Consider the following 16,695-nt stretch of genomic DNA (forward strand, 5'->3'; position numbering starts at 1 on the left):
AGGATGCTGTTATGGTAGCCATTATTTTTGGACTACATTCATCCTATTCCTACAGCTTAGACTTGTCTGAAACTGTACCAAATTACTTGGGGTGTTCAAAGAGGATGCTCCCCTCTGGCTGTTCAATATTTAAAAGTCTCCCAGCCATGTTTGTCTTCCAATAGTTGTTCAGCTCACTGCTCTCCAGTATTTTTTTTAACTCCCCTGGTAGTTGCCCTTTGCCCAGTCCCATGGAGTCCTGCCCTTTACGTGAGCAGCTTAATGTTCAGTGAAAGACCCAAGGGGACCTTCTACAGATTTCTGGAGCATTAACTCCACCCAGCTCTCTTCTCTCCACCAACTTGCTCTGCAAATTTCAGCAGCTTTACTATTCCCAAACTCTACTTACTGTATCCTCAGTTCAATGAGTCCACCACGCTCTGTTGTGGCTTATCCTCCTTGCACTACAGTCTAGACATTGCCTCTAAGCAGAAATACAGGGTCATTTGGGGAGCCTACCTCATCTGTTTTCCTACTTTTTGGGATCATAATCTTGTGCTGACTGTTTTCCAGTCACTTCATATATTCTGCCTATTTTGAAAGTTGTTTACAGCAACTAACGTGGAAGTCCTCCTGAATTTTTTATAATGGCAATTTTTTTAAATGAGTATAAAAAAATAAATTTTATTATTTTTATCTGCTTTTCCTCCAGCTTAAACTACATGTATATTTTTGGAAGCTTGAGTTCCTAAGAAAATTCCACAATTTCCACTATACCAGCTCCCACAATGTGACTGAGTGAGGTTAATCAAGGTCCTACTCCCATAAGGAAATTAATTTTTATCCTTGCGGATTCTGAACAAGCAGACCTCTAGGAACTTAAAAAGCAGGTGCTTTCATTAGGATCCTTCTAATATGGGGAAAATGCAGCCATCATCCATTAAAACACAATCCAGTTTGGGTACAGGTACTCTTCAGGCTTTCCAAGTTCTCCACTTGACTACCAGACAACGCCACCAGCTTTTCTGGCAACCCAGCTTCTCCAGCTGCACCAAAAGTGGGATTCACAAAACTGAAGATAAAGCATTTCTGACCTTTCTTCCTGGAAGTTAGGAGGCTCTCTGGGTAAGAAAGGTAAGGAGGTTTTGCATCAAGCTTGCCTTAACAAGGAGTACTAGGGGAGGGACTGCTAAATCTACCCAGTGCACACCTGTGTCGATGGTATGAGTGTATAGCGTATACTTATCCATCACCACACAAGAAAGATAAGAGTAAACTTATAAATCAATCTGGACCAAGCCCCTCAAAACAGAGGCGAATTTCATGAACCAAGGCCACTGCCTGTCGTAAAAACCTCAGTTCACCTAGGTCCTTTCCTGAGGAACCATATTAATCTCCTGATTCAAGAGGCACCTGGGCCAGGACAGAGGACAGAAGGGAAACGTAACTTCTGGGTAGGGCAATGCCACATGGAGTTTAGAGGTTGTGATTTATACTACAGTACAAGAAGATGGCAGGGTCACTAATACTTAGAGCTGGAAAGAGCCTTGGCTGGACGACACTCCTGGAGCATCTTTACTAATGCAGCTTAATGGCGGTTGCCCAGATGTCGTTGCTGGGGAGCGGGGGAAGAACCCATCCTTGGGGAACGGAGTTGCCTTTGGGATGATCAGATGGCACCAGGTACTGATCCCAATCATGTCTTATCGGGATGAGCGCTGGCAGCGAGTGCTTAGCCTGGAGGTAATACTGCCGGAAAGGCTGCAAGAGGTGAGCAAGTGGGAACTCATCTGGATCCCCAAATAACTTGGACTCAATTTCACGCTTCTGTAGTAAAAATTTCTCTTTTTCTTTCCTGTTTCTTCTCTAATTCTCTTTTCCTCTCTTCCTCTTGTTCTCCTTCCAACATAACTCTGAGGGCTCTCTCTTCAGCTTCATATAATTCAGAGCGTTTTTTAATGAGTTTTCTCAGTCGCTGAAGGTGATGCTCAAAGGTCTCATCTGCTGAGGCTGGAGGACAGACCCCTTTCCTTGCTGCAGCCTCTTTCCTGAGTTTCCTCAATTTCTCCAAGGCCCGAAGAATGTCCACCATTCTTTTGGTGTCTGCTTGTTTTTTCCTCACTTCAGATAGGACACCAGCAGCAGCAGCAGCTTTAAGTTCCTGCTCCCGCTTCTTCTCCTCCACCTCCTGCACGCACTTGACCCTCCAGCGGTCAATCTCCTGCTCGCGCTCCGCTGCCCGCGTGGCCTCCGCCTCCAGCTCGGCCTCGCGTTCCCGGGCCCTCTCGCGAAGCCGCAGCCGGCGGCTCCGGACCCTCTCCAGCCTGCGCCGCGCCTCGCCCACATAGGCTGCCTGGGTCAGGAGCTGAAGTCGCTCGGCCAGCTCGGCGCGCAGCGGCTGTGCCTCCGCATGCAGCTGTGCCCAGGCCACGCCGTCAGCCTCGGCCTCGCGCAGCGCAGGGCCCAGGCCGCGCAGCCGCCGCACCAGGCGCAGGGACCCGCGCAACCGGGCCCGCACCTTGCCCAGGTTGGGGCCGGCGGGCGCGCGCGGAGGCACCGGGCAGCCGGCCCGCCGCGGGGTTCCGAACACCGCCTCTAGCCACTGCCGGTCGCGCAGGCGCTGCAGGGCCGCGTCCCCAAGCACGTCGTACGGCGGCGGTGCCTCAGGCCAGCGCGGGCTCCAGGGCGACCCCGGGCCTGGAGGCGGCGGCCGCGGGCGCTCACCGGCGTCGTTCCCTGGGAAGGGCCGGCCCTGGGGCGGCGGGGGTATAATGGCAATTTTTAAAAACGTTTTATTTGAAACTACTTTTAGACTTATAGAAAAGTTGCAAAAATAGTGCAGAGTTTATCCCTCATCCAGCCTTGTCCAATGTTAACATCTTAGGTAACCATCATACGAGTACTAGAACAAGGTAATTATTTTTGTCTTAGTAGCATTAACCAAACTAACTACCTCATTTAAACTTCATAATTTTTTCCACTATTATCCTTTCTAAAGATCCTAATCAGTGTCCCACATTGCGTTTAGTTGTTATTTCTCCCCGGACTCCTACAATCTACAATAGTTCCTCAGTCTTTCCTGCTTTTTCAATACACCGTCAGCCCTGAAGAGTATTGATCAGTTATTTTGCTGAATGTCCACCACTTTAGGCCTATCTGGTATCTTCTCGTTACTGGACTGAGGTCATAGTTCCTTGAAAAGAGAACCACAAAGGGTCTTCCTTGGTGGCACAGTGGTTAAGAATCCGCCTGCCAATGCAGGGGACACGGGTTCGAGCCCTGGTCCAGGAAGATCCCACATGCCATGGAGAAGTTAAACCTGCGTGCCACTACTGGGCCTGTGCTCTAGAGCCCACGATCCACAACTACTGAAGCCCGTGCTCTGCAACAAGAGAAGCCACCGCAATGAGAAGTCCATGCACCGCAACAAAGAGTAGCCCCCGCTCCCTGCAACTAGGGAGAAGTCCGCGTGCAGCAACGAAGACCCAACGCAGCCAAAAATAAAATAATTTATTTTTTTAAAAAAAGGAGAACCACAGAAATGGTGCCATTTCTTTCAACAGTGCACCAATATCACAGGGTTCCTGATTTCAATGCATCTTACTACTGGCAACAATGACCTTGATCACGTGGTCAAAATGATCTCTGCTGGGCATTTCCACTGTAAAGTTACTATGATTTCTCCTGTAGTCAACAAATATCTTGCAGGGAGATAATTTGAGACAGTGCAAATATGTTCTCTCCTCAGATGCACTGATTGTATCACCCATTAGTAGATTAAGTATGCAGTAATCACCACTGTGATATATGCCTAATAGTGGCTTCCATTTCCCTTTTTTAAATACTTATTAATTGCAATTCCACTATGAGGAGGAGCTGTCGTGTCTCTTCCATCTACATATTTAATTATTTATATTGTTATGGACTCAGGAATTTTTTTTATTCTTTGGGTTATAATCCAATATTAGCATTATTTATTTTGTTGCTCAAAGCTTTGGCCATTAAGAGGTCCTTCTCCTAATGTTGTCTTCTTTCAACAATGCTCTCTTCCCTGTATCTTTTGAGAATATTCTTTTTTTTTTCTGGTTCTACAAGATGTTCCAAGCTCATTTTGATTTTTTCCATCTCAGCCCTGAAAGAACCACCTTTCCAAGGATCCTTGGTTCCTTTTATAGAAGAATGATGCTTAAGAAACCAAGATCTTGTCTCTAGGTATGCTGATTACTACTGGAATCTCATTGTTTCTAGGCTCTCTCAGCAGCCAGGACTGGGAAATATTTGTGTATTAATCCATGTATACACACATATCTATTTTTATATCTGTGTGTGTGTGTGTATGTGTGTGTCTGTAATGAGTTTATACTAATACCTCAGATTCCAATTTAACACCATAGGAATCTTTTTAATCTCCCCAGTTTATTTAATTGTAATTTCTTTCTCCAATTGTAAGAAATCTTAGTTTTATTGTTAACAACTTATTTACTTATTTGTTCAATTCTAGTATTCACATAAATTAGTTTCAGAATGTCTTATCAATGCCTCTATGAGAAACATATTTACTGACTACATAACATTTGTGCACAGTTCTTTTCATTTTTATCCTTTTAGCATCCAGTCAAGTTATTGTTTTCTAAGGTTATTTGGGTTAGTTCTTTCCCCCTTACCTTCAGTATAGTTATGTTATTGATTTTTATTACCAGTAGTTTCATTTGTTAGTGTTTGTATCTCATGTTGGGTTTCTCCCACATCCTGATTGGTTTTAAATATTCATTTATTAATGGCAGCATTTCTTAACCAAGTATTTATTTCTATTGATTAATGCTTTACCAACAGACATCATCATACGCACAGTAGATGACCTCATAATATCCATATCAGCTGGCCGTGATCATAAGGATGTGCCAAAAATATGCATCCAGATATTTAAATTAGAAAAATCTGTTTGTCTTGTGCATTCCAGGGGTACTTTGTTTATTCAGGTGAATGCCTCATGTTTATTCACTTTTTTCCACATACAATGGCTAAAATGTTTTACATTGCTGCACATACCAGAGCTCAATCTGATCTTATGCACTGGGCTTAATTCTTGAAGGCAAGAAATTTAATGTCTCCATATGGCCATTAAAACCAGCTGAGGAACTACTATTTGTCATGATGTTGACGATGGGTCCTTTACTGCTTGTGGGTTTTTTTTATTATTATTGTTGCCAAGTAACTGAAAAACTCATGCAGCAATGCTGAGGATAAGACCTTTCCCTATTAAGAAGAAAAAGATGACAGCCTGCTGTGTGAACAATAGGGAAACTACCCTTATCATTCCCAGCACAAACACTTCATCAGTAGGGGTGCATCTTTACAAAAAAAAACTCTTTTAAATTTTTCTGTAAAATATTCTGTTCCTGTTCACTGACATGAAACTTTTAGAGCTTTTAAAGAAAAAATAATATGTTAACTGGCAGGAAAAAAAAGGAGATAAAAATCCAGAAAATGTATTACACATCTGTCTTTACCAAATAGTTGGTATCTTAAAACTTCACATTAGGAGAGATAGAAGCAGTTATTATTATCACATGGCATCTTGCCCCACTTAATTCCAGCAGAATAAGCCGCCTCCCACTGTGCTGTAGAGAAGGATAGTCTCAAGTCAGATCAAAGGCCAAGCTGTGATTATTGTGAAAAGAAGAGAAGAGGATTGCATACTCTTTTTTTAGCTATCTATCCTCTCAAGATATAATTTCCCATTTGAAATATTGCTACATGAATGTCAAAAAAGTATCAGATGGTAAAACAGTATCAATAGCTCAACTTTGTGAAAAATAGCCTTTGAAAATGGAGGTCCATGGAAACACAGTTACTAAGCTCTTTCAAACCAAATCTTCTTAGCATTCCACAGTGATTCCTTCAAGAATAAAATTACAGACTTAAACTCTCATCTGACATTTAATCCCTTTTTTATAAATAAGAATTAATTTTTTTCATATAACATGGAAATGTAGAAAATTTATGCTTTTAGATTTATCTTCATGACTTGGATATTATTAAAAGTTAGAGATTAATCTTGCTCTATCCTCGAATGGACAATATGATGCATATGTTTAACTATATTATAAACAAGAATACTATAGGAATTTAATATGTATAGCAAAATTGATGTGTGCCTCTTTAAAGCAGATATTCACCTTTAAATGTTCCCATGTGCTAAAAAATACTGACATCTTTATTCATACAGCCTTTCCCAGGAATAACTAAAATTCTCCCTTTTCCATGCCCTCTAAAGAGGCAGTTGAATACCATGTGCTGGTTTATTATCAAACAAATGAACAAATATATGATACTGTATTTCGAAAAGTAACCCAAACTACTTATTGTACATATGATGAATAGAAATTAATTCTCCCCTCCTTCTGGGTATCTAAGTACATATTCTTTTACATAAATCACATATTAAAATATACAAGATAAAAATCTTTGAAAAGTTCTAACCTCAAATAAACAAAAATTAATAAATCCAGTATATATATATATATATATATATATATTTTGGCCACTCCATGTGGCATGCGGGATCGTACTTCCCGGACCAGAGATTGAACCCACATCCCCTACAGTGCAAACACAGTCTTAACCACTGGACTGCCAGGGAAGTCCCAAAAATAAATCCTGTATTAAGACCAGTAACAAAACATATTCAAGTCACGTGATCAATGACAGAATAAATGAGCTTATATTCATCTCTGATCCAATATTTCATTTCTCCAATCCAATTTTCAAACCAAGAACTGGAATTTTTTAAAGCACTTTATTGTGGTATGACTGACATACAAAAAACTGTGCACTTTTAATGTATACAACTTGATGAATGTAGAGGTAAGAATATATCAATGAAACCATCACCATGATTTATGCCATAAAGCTATCCATGACCTCCAAAAGTTTCCTACTGCCTTTTTATTTATAATAATTATTATTTTGTGATAAAATGCTTAATATAAGATTTACCCTCTTAACACACTTATAAGTATACAATACAGCATTATTAACTATGCTGTACAGTAGATCTCTAGGTCTTATTCATCTTACATAAACAAAACTTTGTGCCCTCTAATATCTCCCAGTTTCCTTCTCCCTCCAGGCCCTGGCAAACATCATTCTTTTCTCTGCTTCTATGAGTTTGACTATTTTAGATTGCTCTTATAAGTAGTATCGTGTAGTATTTGTTCTTCTATGTCTGGCTTATTTAACTTAGCATAATGTCCTCCAGATCCATCCATGTTGTCACAAATGGCAGGATTTCCTTCCTTTTTAAACTTGAATAATATACCATTTTATGTGTATACTTTATGTGTACATTTCTTCAAACCAAGAACTTGAAAACAGATTCTCCCTCACTAAAGAATAAGGATATCTGTTAGACCCTTTAAAATTGGGGGGGGGGTGCTTCAAGATGGTGGAGGAGTAAGACGTGGAGATCACCTTTCTCCGCACAAATACATCAAAAATACATCTATGTGTGGAACAACTCCTAAAGAATACCTACTGAATGCTGGCAGAAGACCTCAGACCTCCCAAAAGGCAAGAAACTCCCCACGTACCTGGGTAGGGCAAAAGAAAAAAGGAAAAACAGAGACAAAAGAATAGGAATGGGATCTGCGCCTCTGAGAGGGAGCTGTGAAGGAGGAAAAGTTTCCACACACTAGGAAGCCCCTTCACTGGCGGAAACGGGGGTTGGGTGGGTGGGAAGCTTTGAAGCCATGGAGGAGAGCGCAGCAACAGGGGTGCAGAGAGGGCAAAGCAGAGAGATTCCCACACAGAGGATCCGTGCCGACCAGCACTCACCAGCCCGAGAGGCTTGTCTGCTCACCCGCTGGGACGGGCGGGGGCTGGGAGCTGAGGCTCGGGCTTCGGAGGTCAGATCCCAGGGAGAGGACTGGGGTTGGCTGCATGAACACAGCCTGAAGGGGGCTAGTGCACCACAGCTAGCCGAGAGGGAGTCCGGGAAAAGTTTGGAGCTGCCGAAGAGGCAAGAGACCATTGTTTCAGGGTGCGCGAGGAGAGGGGATTCAGAGCACCGCCTAAAAGAGCTTCAGAGATGGGTGCGAGTCGCGGCTATCAGCGCTGGACACCAGAGGCAGGCATGAAATGCTAAGGCTGCTGCTGCCACCAAGAAGCCTGTGTGCAAGCACAGGTCACTATCTACACCTCCTCTCCTGGGAGCCTGTGCAGCCCACCACTGCCAGGTCCCGTGATCCAGGGACAACGTCTCCGGGAGAACACATGGCACTCCCCAGGCTGTTGCAGCATTAAGCTGGCCTCTGCCGCCGCAGGCTCACCCCGCATCCGCACCCCTCCTTCTCCGTGGCCTGAGTGAGCCAGCGCCCCCTAATCAGCGGCTACTTTAACCCCCTCCTGTCTGGGTAGGGAATAGACGCCCTCAGGAGACCTACACACAGAGGCAGGGCCAAAACCAAAGCAGAACCACAGGAGCTGTGCAGAAAAAGAAGAGAAAGGGAAATTTCTCCATGCAGCCTCAGGAGCAGTGGATTAAATCCCCACAGTCAACTTGATGTACCCTGCATCTGTGGAATACCTGAATAGACAATGAATCATACCAAAATTCAGGAAGTGGACTTTGGGAGCAACTGTAGACTTGGGGTTTGCTATCTGTGACTGACCTGTTTCTGATTTTTATGTTTACCATAGTATAGATTTTAGTACTTGATATCTTTGGTGGATTTGTTTATTGGTTTGGTTGCTCTCTTTTATTTTTATTACTTAAAGAAGTTTTTTTTATTTTAATGATTTTTAAATTTTAATTATTTTACTTTATTTTATATTTTTGTTTTTTAAAATTTATTTTCTTTCTCTTTTTCTACCTCTTCTTCTGAGCCATGTGGCTGAGAGGGTCTTAGTGCTCCGGGCTGGTGTCAGGCCTGAGCCTCTGATGTGGGAGAGCCGAGTTCAGGACATTGGACCACCAGAGACCTCCTGACCCCATGTAATACCAATAGGCAAGAGCTCTCCCAAGATCTCCATCTCAAGGCTAAGACCCAGCTCCACTCAACAGCCAGCAAGCTCTAGTGCTAGACACCCCATGCCAATCAACTCACAAGACAAGAACACAACCCCACCCATTGGCAGACGGGATGCCTAAAATCATACTAAGTTCACAGACACTCCAAAACACACCACTGTCTTTCTGGTGGGCCCTGCCCAGCAGAAAGACAAGATCCAGCCCTACCCACCAGAACATAGGCACTGGTCCCATCCAACAGGAAGCCTACACAAGTTCCTGAACCAACTTTACCCACTGGGGGCAGACACTAAAAACAATGGGAACTATGAACCAGTAGACTGTGAAAAGGAGACCCTAAACACAGTAAGTTAAGCAAAATGAGGAGACAGAGGAATATGCAGCAGATTGAAGAGCAAGGTAAAAACCCACCAGACCAAACAAATGAAGAGGAAATAGGCAGTCTACCTGAAAAATAATTCAGAGTAATGACAGTAAAGATGATCCAAAATCTTGGAAATAGAATGGAGAAAATTCAAGAAACTTTTAAAAAGGACCTAGAAGAACTAAAGAGCAATCAAACAATGATGGACAGCACAATAAATGAAATTAAAAATTCTCTAGAAGGAATCAATAGCAGAATAAATGAGCCAGAAGAACGGATAAGTGACTTGGAAGATAAAATAGTGGAAATAACTACAGCAGAGCAGAATAAAGCAAAAAGAATGAAAAGAATTGAGGACAGTCTCAGAGACATCTGGGACAACATTGAACATACCAACATTCAAATTATAGGGGTCCCAGAAGAAGAAGAGAAAAAAAGGGTCTGGGAAAATATTTGAAGAAATTATAGTTGAAAACTCCCCTAACATGGGAAAGGAAATAGTCAATCAAGTCCAGGAAACACAGAGAGTCCCATACAGGATAAATACAAGGAGAAACATGCCAACACACATGTTAATTAAACTTTCTAAAACTAAATACAAAGAAAAAATATTCAGAGCAGCAAGGGAAAAGCAACAAATAACACACAAGAGAATGCACATAAGGTTAACAGCTGATCTTTCAGCAGAAACTCTGCAGCCAGAAGGGAGTGGCAGGACATATTTAAAGTGATGAAAGGGAAAAACCTACAACCAAGATTACTCTACCCAGCAAGGATCTCATTCAGATTTGATGGAGAAATTAACACCTTTACAGACAAGCAAAAGTTAAGAGAATTCAGCACTACCAAACCAGCTCTACAACAAATGCTAAAGGAACTTCTCAGGTAGAAGCCATAAGAGAAGGAAAAGACCTACAATAACAAACCCAAAACAGTTAAGAAAGTGGTAATAGGAACATACATATTGATAATTACCTTAAATGTAAGTGGATTAAATGCTCCAACCGAAAGACATTGACTGGCTGAATGTATACAAAAACAAGACCTGTACATATGCTGTCTACAAGAAACGCATTTCAGACCTAGGGAAACATACAGACTGAAAATGAGGGGATGGAAAAAGATATTCCATGCAAATGGAAATCAAAAGAAAGCTGGAGTAGCAATTATCATATCAGACAAAATAGACGTTAAAATAAAGACTATTACAAGAGACAAAGGAGGATACTACATAACGATCAAGGGATCAATCCAAGAAGAAGATATAACAATTGTAAATATTTATGCACCCAACATAGGAGCACCTCAATACATAAGGCAAATGCTAACAGCCATAAAAGGGGAAATCGACAGTAACACAATCAGAGTAGGGGACTTTAACACCCCACTTTCACCAATGGACAGATCATCCAAAACGAAAATAAATAAGGAAACATAAGCTTTAAATGACACATTAAACAAGATAGACTTAATTGATATTTATAGGACATTCCATCCAAAAACAACAGAATACACTTTCTTCTCAAATGCTTATGGAACATTCTCCAGGATAGATCATATCCTGGGACACAAATCAGGCCTTGGTAAATTTAAGAAAATTGAAATCGTATCAAGTATCTTTTCCAACCACAATGCTATGAGACTAGATATCAATTACAGGGAAAAAAACTGTAAAAAATACAAACACATGGAGGATAAACAATGTGCTGCTAAATATCTAAGAGATCACTGAAGAACTCAGAGAGGAAATTAAAAAATACCTAGAAACCAATGAAAACACGATCACCCAAAACCCATGGGATTCAGTAAAAGCAGTTCTAACAGGGAAGTTTATAGCAATACAATCCTACCTCAGGACACAAGAGAATTCTCAAATAAACAACCTAACCTTACACCTAAAGCAATTAGAGAAAGAAGAACAAAAAACCCCCAAAGTTAGCAGAAGGAACAAAATCACAAAGATCAGATCAGAAATAAATGAAAAAGAAATGAAGGAAACCATAGCAAAGATCAATAAAACTAAAAGCTGCTTCTTTGAGAAGATAAAGAACAGTGATAAACTATTAGCCAGACTCATCAAGAAAAATGGGAGAAGACTCAAATCAACAGAATTAGAAATGAAAAAGGAGAAGTAACAACTGACATTGTAGAAATACAAAGGAATATGAGAGATTACTATAAGCAACTATATGCCAATAAAATGGACAACCTGGAAGAAATGGACAAACACTTAGAAAGGCACAACCTTCTGAGACTGAACCAGGAAGAAATAGAAAATATAAACAGACCAATCACAAGCACTGAACTTGAGACTGTGATTAAAAATCTTCCAGCAAACAAAAGCCCAGGACCAGATGGCTTCACAGGCGAATTCTCTCACACATTTAGAGAAGAGCTTACACCTATCCTTCTCAAACTCATCCAAAATATAGCAGAGGGAGGAACACTCCCAAACTCATTCTACGAGGCCACCATCACCCTGATACCAAAACCAGACAAAGATGTCCCAAAGAAAGAAAACTACAGGCCAATATCACTGATGAACATAGATGCAAAAATCCTCAACAAAATACGAGCAAACAGAATCCAACAGCACATTAAAAGGATCATACACCATGATCAAGTGCAGTTTATCCCAGGAATGCAAGGATTCTTCAATATACGCAAATCAATCAACGTGATACACCATATTAACAAACTGAAAGATAAAAACCATATGATAATCTCAATAGACGCAGAAAAAGCTTTTGACAAAATTCAACATCCATTTATGATAAAAACTCTCTAGAAAGTAGGCATAGAGGGAACCTACCTCAACATAACAAAGGCCATATATGACAAACCCACAGCCAACATCATTCTCAATGGTGCAAAACTGAAACCATTTCCACTAAGATCAAGAACATGACAAGGTTGCCCGCTCTCACCACTATTATTCAACATAGTTTTGGAAGTTTTAGCCACAGCAGTCAGAGATGAGCAAGAAATAAAAGGAATCCAAATTGGAAAAGAAGAAGTAAAACTGTCACTGTTTGCCAATGACAATATACTATACATAGAAAATCCTAAAGATGCCACCAGAAAACTACTAGAACTAGTCAATGAATTTGGTAAGGTTGCAGGATGCAAAATTAATCACAGAAATCACTGGCATTCCTATACACCAACAACGAAAAATCAGAAAGAGAAATTAAGGAAACACTCCCATTTACCACTGCAACAAAAAGAAGAAAATACCTAGGAATAAACCTGCCTAAGGAGATGAAAGGCTTGTAGTCAGAAAACTATAAAACACTGATGAAAGAAATGAAAGATGACATAAACAGATGGAGAAATATACCATGTTCTTGGATTGGAAGAATCAACATTGTGAAAATGACTATACTACCCAAAGCAATCTACAGATTCAATGCAATCTCTATCAAACTACAATGGTGTTTTTCACAGAACTAGAACAAAAAATATCACAATTTGCATGGAAACACAAAGACCCTGAATAGCCAAAGCAATCTTGAGAAAGAAAAACGGAGCTGGAAGAATCAGGCTCCCTGACTTCAGACTATACTACAAAGCTACAGTAATCAAGACGGTCTGGTACTGGCACAAAAATAGAAATATAGATCACTGGAACAGGATGGAAAGCCCAGAGATAAACCCACAAACCTATGGTCACCTGATCTTTGATAAAGGAGGCAAGAATATACAATGCAGAAAAGACAGCCTCTTCAATAAGTGGTGCTGGGAAAACTGGACAGCTACATGTAAAAGAATGAAGTTAGAACACTCCCTAATACCATATACAAAAATAAACTCAAAATGGATTAAAGACCTAAATGTAAGGCCATACACAATAAAACTCTTAAAGGAAAACATAGGCAGAACACTCTATGACATAAATCACAGCAAGATCCTTTTTGACCCACCTCCTAGAGAAATGGAAATAAAAACAAAAATAAACAAATGGGACCTAATGAAATTTAAAAGCTTTTGCACAGCAAAGGAAACCATAAACAAGATGAAAAGAGAACCCTCAGAATGGGAGAAAATATTTGCAAATGAAGCAACTGACAAAGGATTAATGTCCAGAATATACAGGCAGCTCATGCAGCTCAATATCAAAGAAACAAGCCAATCCAAAAATGGGCAGAGGACCTAAATAGACATTTCTCCAAAGAAGATATACAGATTGCCAACAAACACATGAAAGGATGCTCAAAATCAGTAAGTATTAGAGAAATGCAAGTCAAAACTACAATGAGGTATCACCACACACCGGTCAGAATGGCCATCATCAAAAAATCTACAAACAATAAATGCTGGGAGGGTGTGCAGGAAAGGAAACCCTCTTACACTGTCAGTGGGAATGTAAATTGATACAGCCACTATGGAGAACAGTATGGAGATTTCTTAAAAAACTACAAATAGAACTACCATATGACCCAGCAATCCCACTCCTGGGCATATACCCTGAGAAAACCATAATTCAAAAAGAGACATGTACCACTATGCTTATTGCAGCACTATTTACAATAGCCAGGAAATGGACGCTACGTAAATGTCCATTGATAGACAAATGGATAAAGATGTGGCACATATATACAATGGAATATTACTCAGCCATAAAAGGAATGAAACTGAGTTATTTGTAGTGAGGTGGATGGACCTAGAGTGTGTCATATAGAGTGAAGTAAGTCAGAAAGAGAGAAACAAATACTGTATGCTAACACATATATATGGAATCTAAAAAAAGAAAAATAAATAGTTCTGATGAACCTAGAAGCAGGACAGGAATAAAGACGCAGATGTAGAGAATGGACTTGAGGACATGGGGAGGGGGAAGGGTAAGATGGGACGAAGAGAGTAGCATGGACATATAGACACTACCAAATGTAAAATAGATAGCTAGTGGGAAACAGCCACATAGCACAGGGAGATCAGCTCGGTGCTTTGTGACCACCTAGAGGGGTAGGATTGGGAGGGTGGGAGGGAGATGCAAGAGGGAGGAGATATGGGGATATATGTATACGTATAGCTGATTCACTTTGTTATACAGCAGAAACTAACACAACATTGTAAAGCAATTATACTCCAATAAAGATGTAAAAAAAATAAAATTTTATAAATCATGTGCATTAACAATTTTTTTTTTTCTTAAACCATATCTTGCCGTATCACTCAGTCTGAGAATCCACTATAGTGTATGCAAGCTTTTGTATGTATTGATGCATTGTACAGTTTTCCTTCATGGGAGGGATTCAGTGCCTGTCATTATATTTTTTTAAAGTGTTAATGATTCTAAGATAGTTGAAAACTTCTTTTCCAGTATCTATCACACTACTGGAATTTTAAGTTAAATTCTAAAATTTATTAATTTTATTTTTTTAATGGCTCTGCAAGCAGAAGTTGACTCATTTGTATATGGTTAGGAGAATTGATACAGAGGCAGAAAGGGTCAATTCAAGTGTAAAGAAGCATTTGATTTTGGATATTAAAATATGAAATGAAAGAACGCAAATACTTTTATTGAGTTAAAATGATTAAGTTCCAAAAGAATATTGTCAGATATAATTGTCACCTGAGCTGATAAATAGATATAGCATATAGATTATTATGTGGGGATTTTCAAAATATTTATTAGTATTTCAAATGTTTAAAATTATATATATATATGAATAGAATATATATAAGAATCAAGTATAAATATAGTAAGGTTAGGAACTAGTTATATATATGTATATATGCATATTTACACACACATACCCAACATTTTGTATATTGATTTAAGATGTTTCTGGCAGCCAGTGAAAGAAAACACAACTTAAACTGACCTAAACAATAAAGAATTTTATTTGCCCATATAACTGGCAGTGAAATTGTAAGTTAGGTTTCAGGTTTGGCTTATGCCAATAACTTCTGCTTTATTTTATTGAAATAATCTTGACACTAGCCAACCCCCTTCTCCGTCTTTAGTCTGCTAGCAAGATAGCTGTAGCAGTTCTGGGCTCCACAACGGCATATAACAATTTGCAGAGGATAAGAAAGAACTCTGGTGTTCCGGCACTCGAAGAGACGTTTTTATCACCCCCCCCATTACCCATTTATCTCATTTGCCCACTTCTGTCCAGTTTCTAGGAGGTAGTATGTGCTAATTAACTTAAGCCAATCAGACTCTCACACCAACGAGATTTGTAGGGTCAGATTCCTCTGAGGCACATGGAATGAGAGTACTAAATGTTTGACCTACATCAAGATTCTGTTAGGATTCAAAAGAGAGGAAAGGATGTTGTGAGAGCTTCAACAATGCCCACTACAGTTGTATACTGCTGCATATTTTACCAGATCAATAATATTTAACATTTTGATGGACGAGTATCTATAACGTGATAAAATTATATTTTACTTGCTGTTGCTGTTCTGTCATAGCTGTGGTGGTTCTAAATACATCTCATTCTATTACTATTTCATACCTTTAAAGACTGAAAAACCTCACTGAATCAAAAAAAGGAAATATTTAATTAGAAATAAAATGTATTCTGAATATTTCATGATTGTATTCTGTGCAGGGAATTCTTGATAATTTCCTGTATTATGAGAGATAATGTCAAGCTCAATTATTTTCGATCAGGCTAAATCTTTCTACATTAAAAGTGCTGAGATAAAAGCTCTTCAATTTACGGGTATTTTACTTAGAGCATAGGCCTCAGTCCTTGAAACATTTTAAGTGAAGTTCATTTTTCATTATGCATTAAAGTTCTACAAAGTTTCTCACATGGGACCTCAAATTTGGTTTGTCTTTATGAGGCTGGCAGGTTTTTAAAAATGTGTCCGTTGTTCCTCTGTTTGTTCTCAACTACATTCCTCTCCTTTTTTCCATTTTATATCATTGGGGCTGACCCCAGGAGAAATATTTCTCCTAGATTCCTGGGTCAGCTGACTTCACCTGTAGTCTGCCAATGGGAGGCACTATGAGAAGGAGGGAGTATAATGGGTATTTCTCACTCTCTCTGCCTGCCAATGGGGCATTTTTGGCATCAGCTGCTTCTCCTCTGTGGCTTCAGTTCTTACAAGAATTGAATCCAACTTTCACCAGGAGGACCCCCTGGTTTCTGGGCTTCTCCCTTCGTTCCTTTAGCAAAGGCACTGCAGCAGCTTTTGAGATTGCTAATCTCTGAGTTGCCTCATTATCTCCTATTAGGTTTTTCACCTATCACCTATGTAATCACTTCCAATATTAAATTCCCTCTGTCTTAAATATTCTGAAATATTTCTGTTTCCAGAATGGAACGTAACGTGTGCATACTTAAACACAGTTTTATTTAAT

General features: G+C 39.9%; 1 pseudogene; it reads right to left on the reverse strand.

Moving 5' to 3' along the window:
* Positions 1-1,050: 1,050 nt before the first annotated feature.
* LOC115846513 (programmed cell death protein 7 pseudogene) overlaps positions 1,051-16,695 on the reverse strand; it is a 36,434-nt pseudogene continuing 20,789 nt past the window's right edge.

Source organism: Globicephala melas, chromosome X (genome assembly GCF_963455315.2).
Source record: "Globicephala melas chromosome X, mGloMel1.2, whole genome shotgun sequence".
NCBI lineage: Eukaryota > Metazoa > Chordata > Mammalia > Artiodactyla > Delphinidae > Globicephala > Globicephala melas.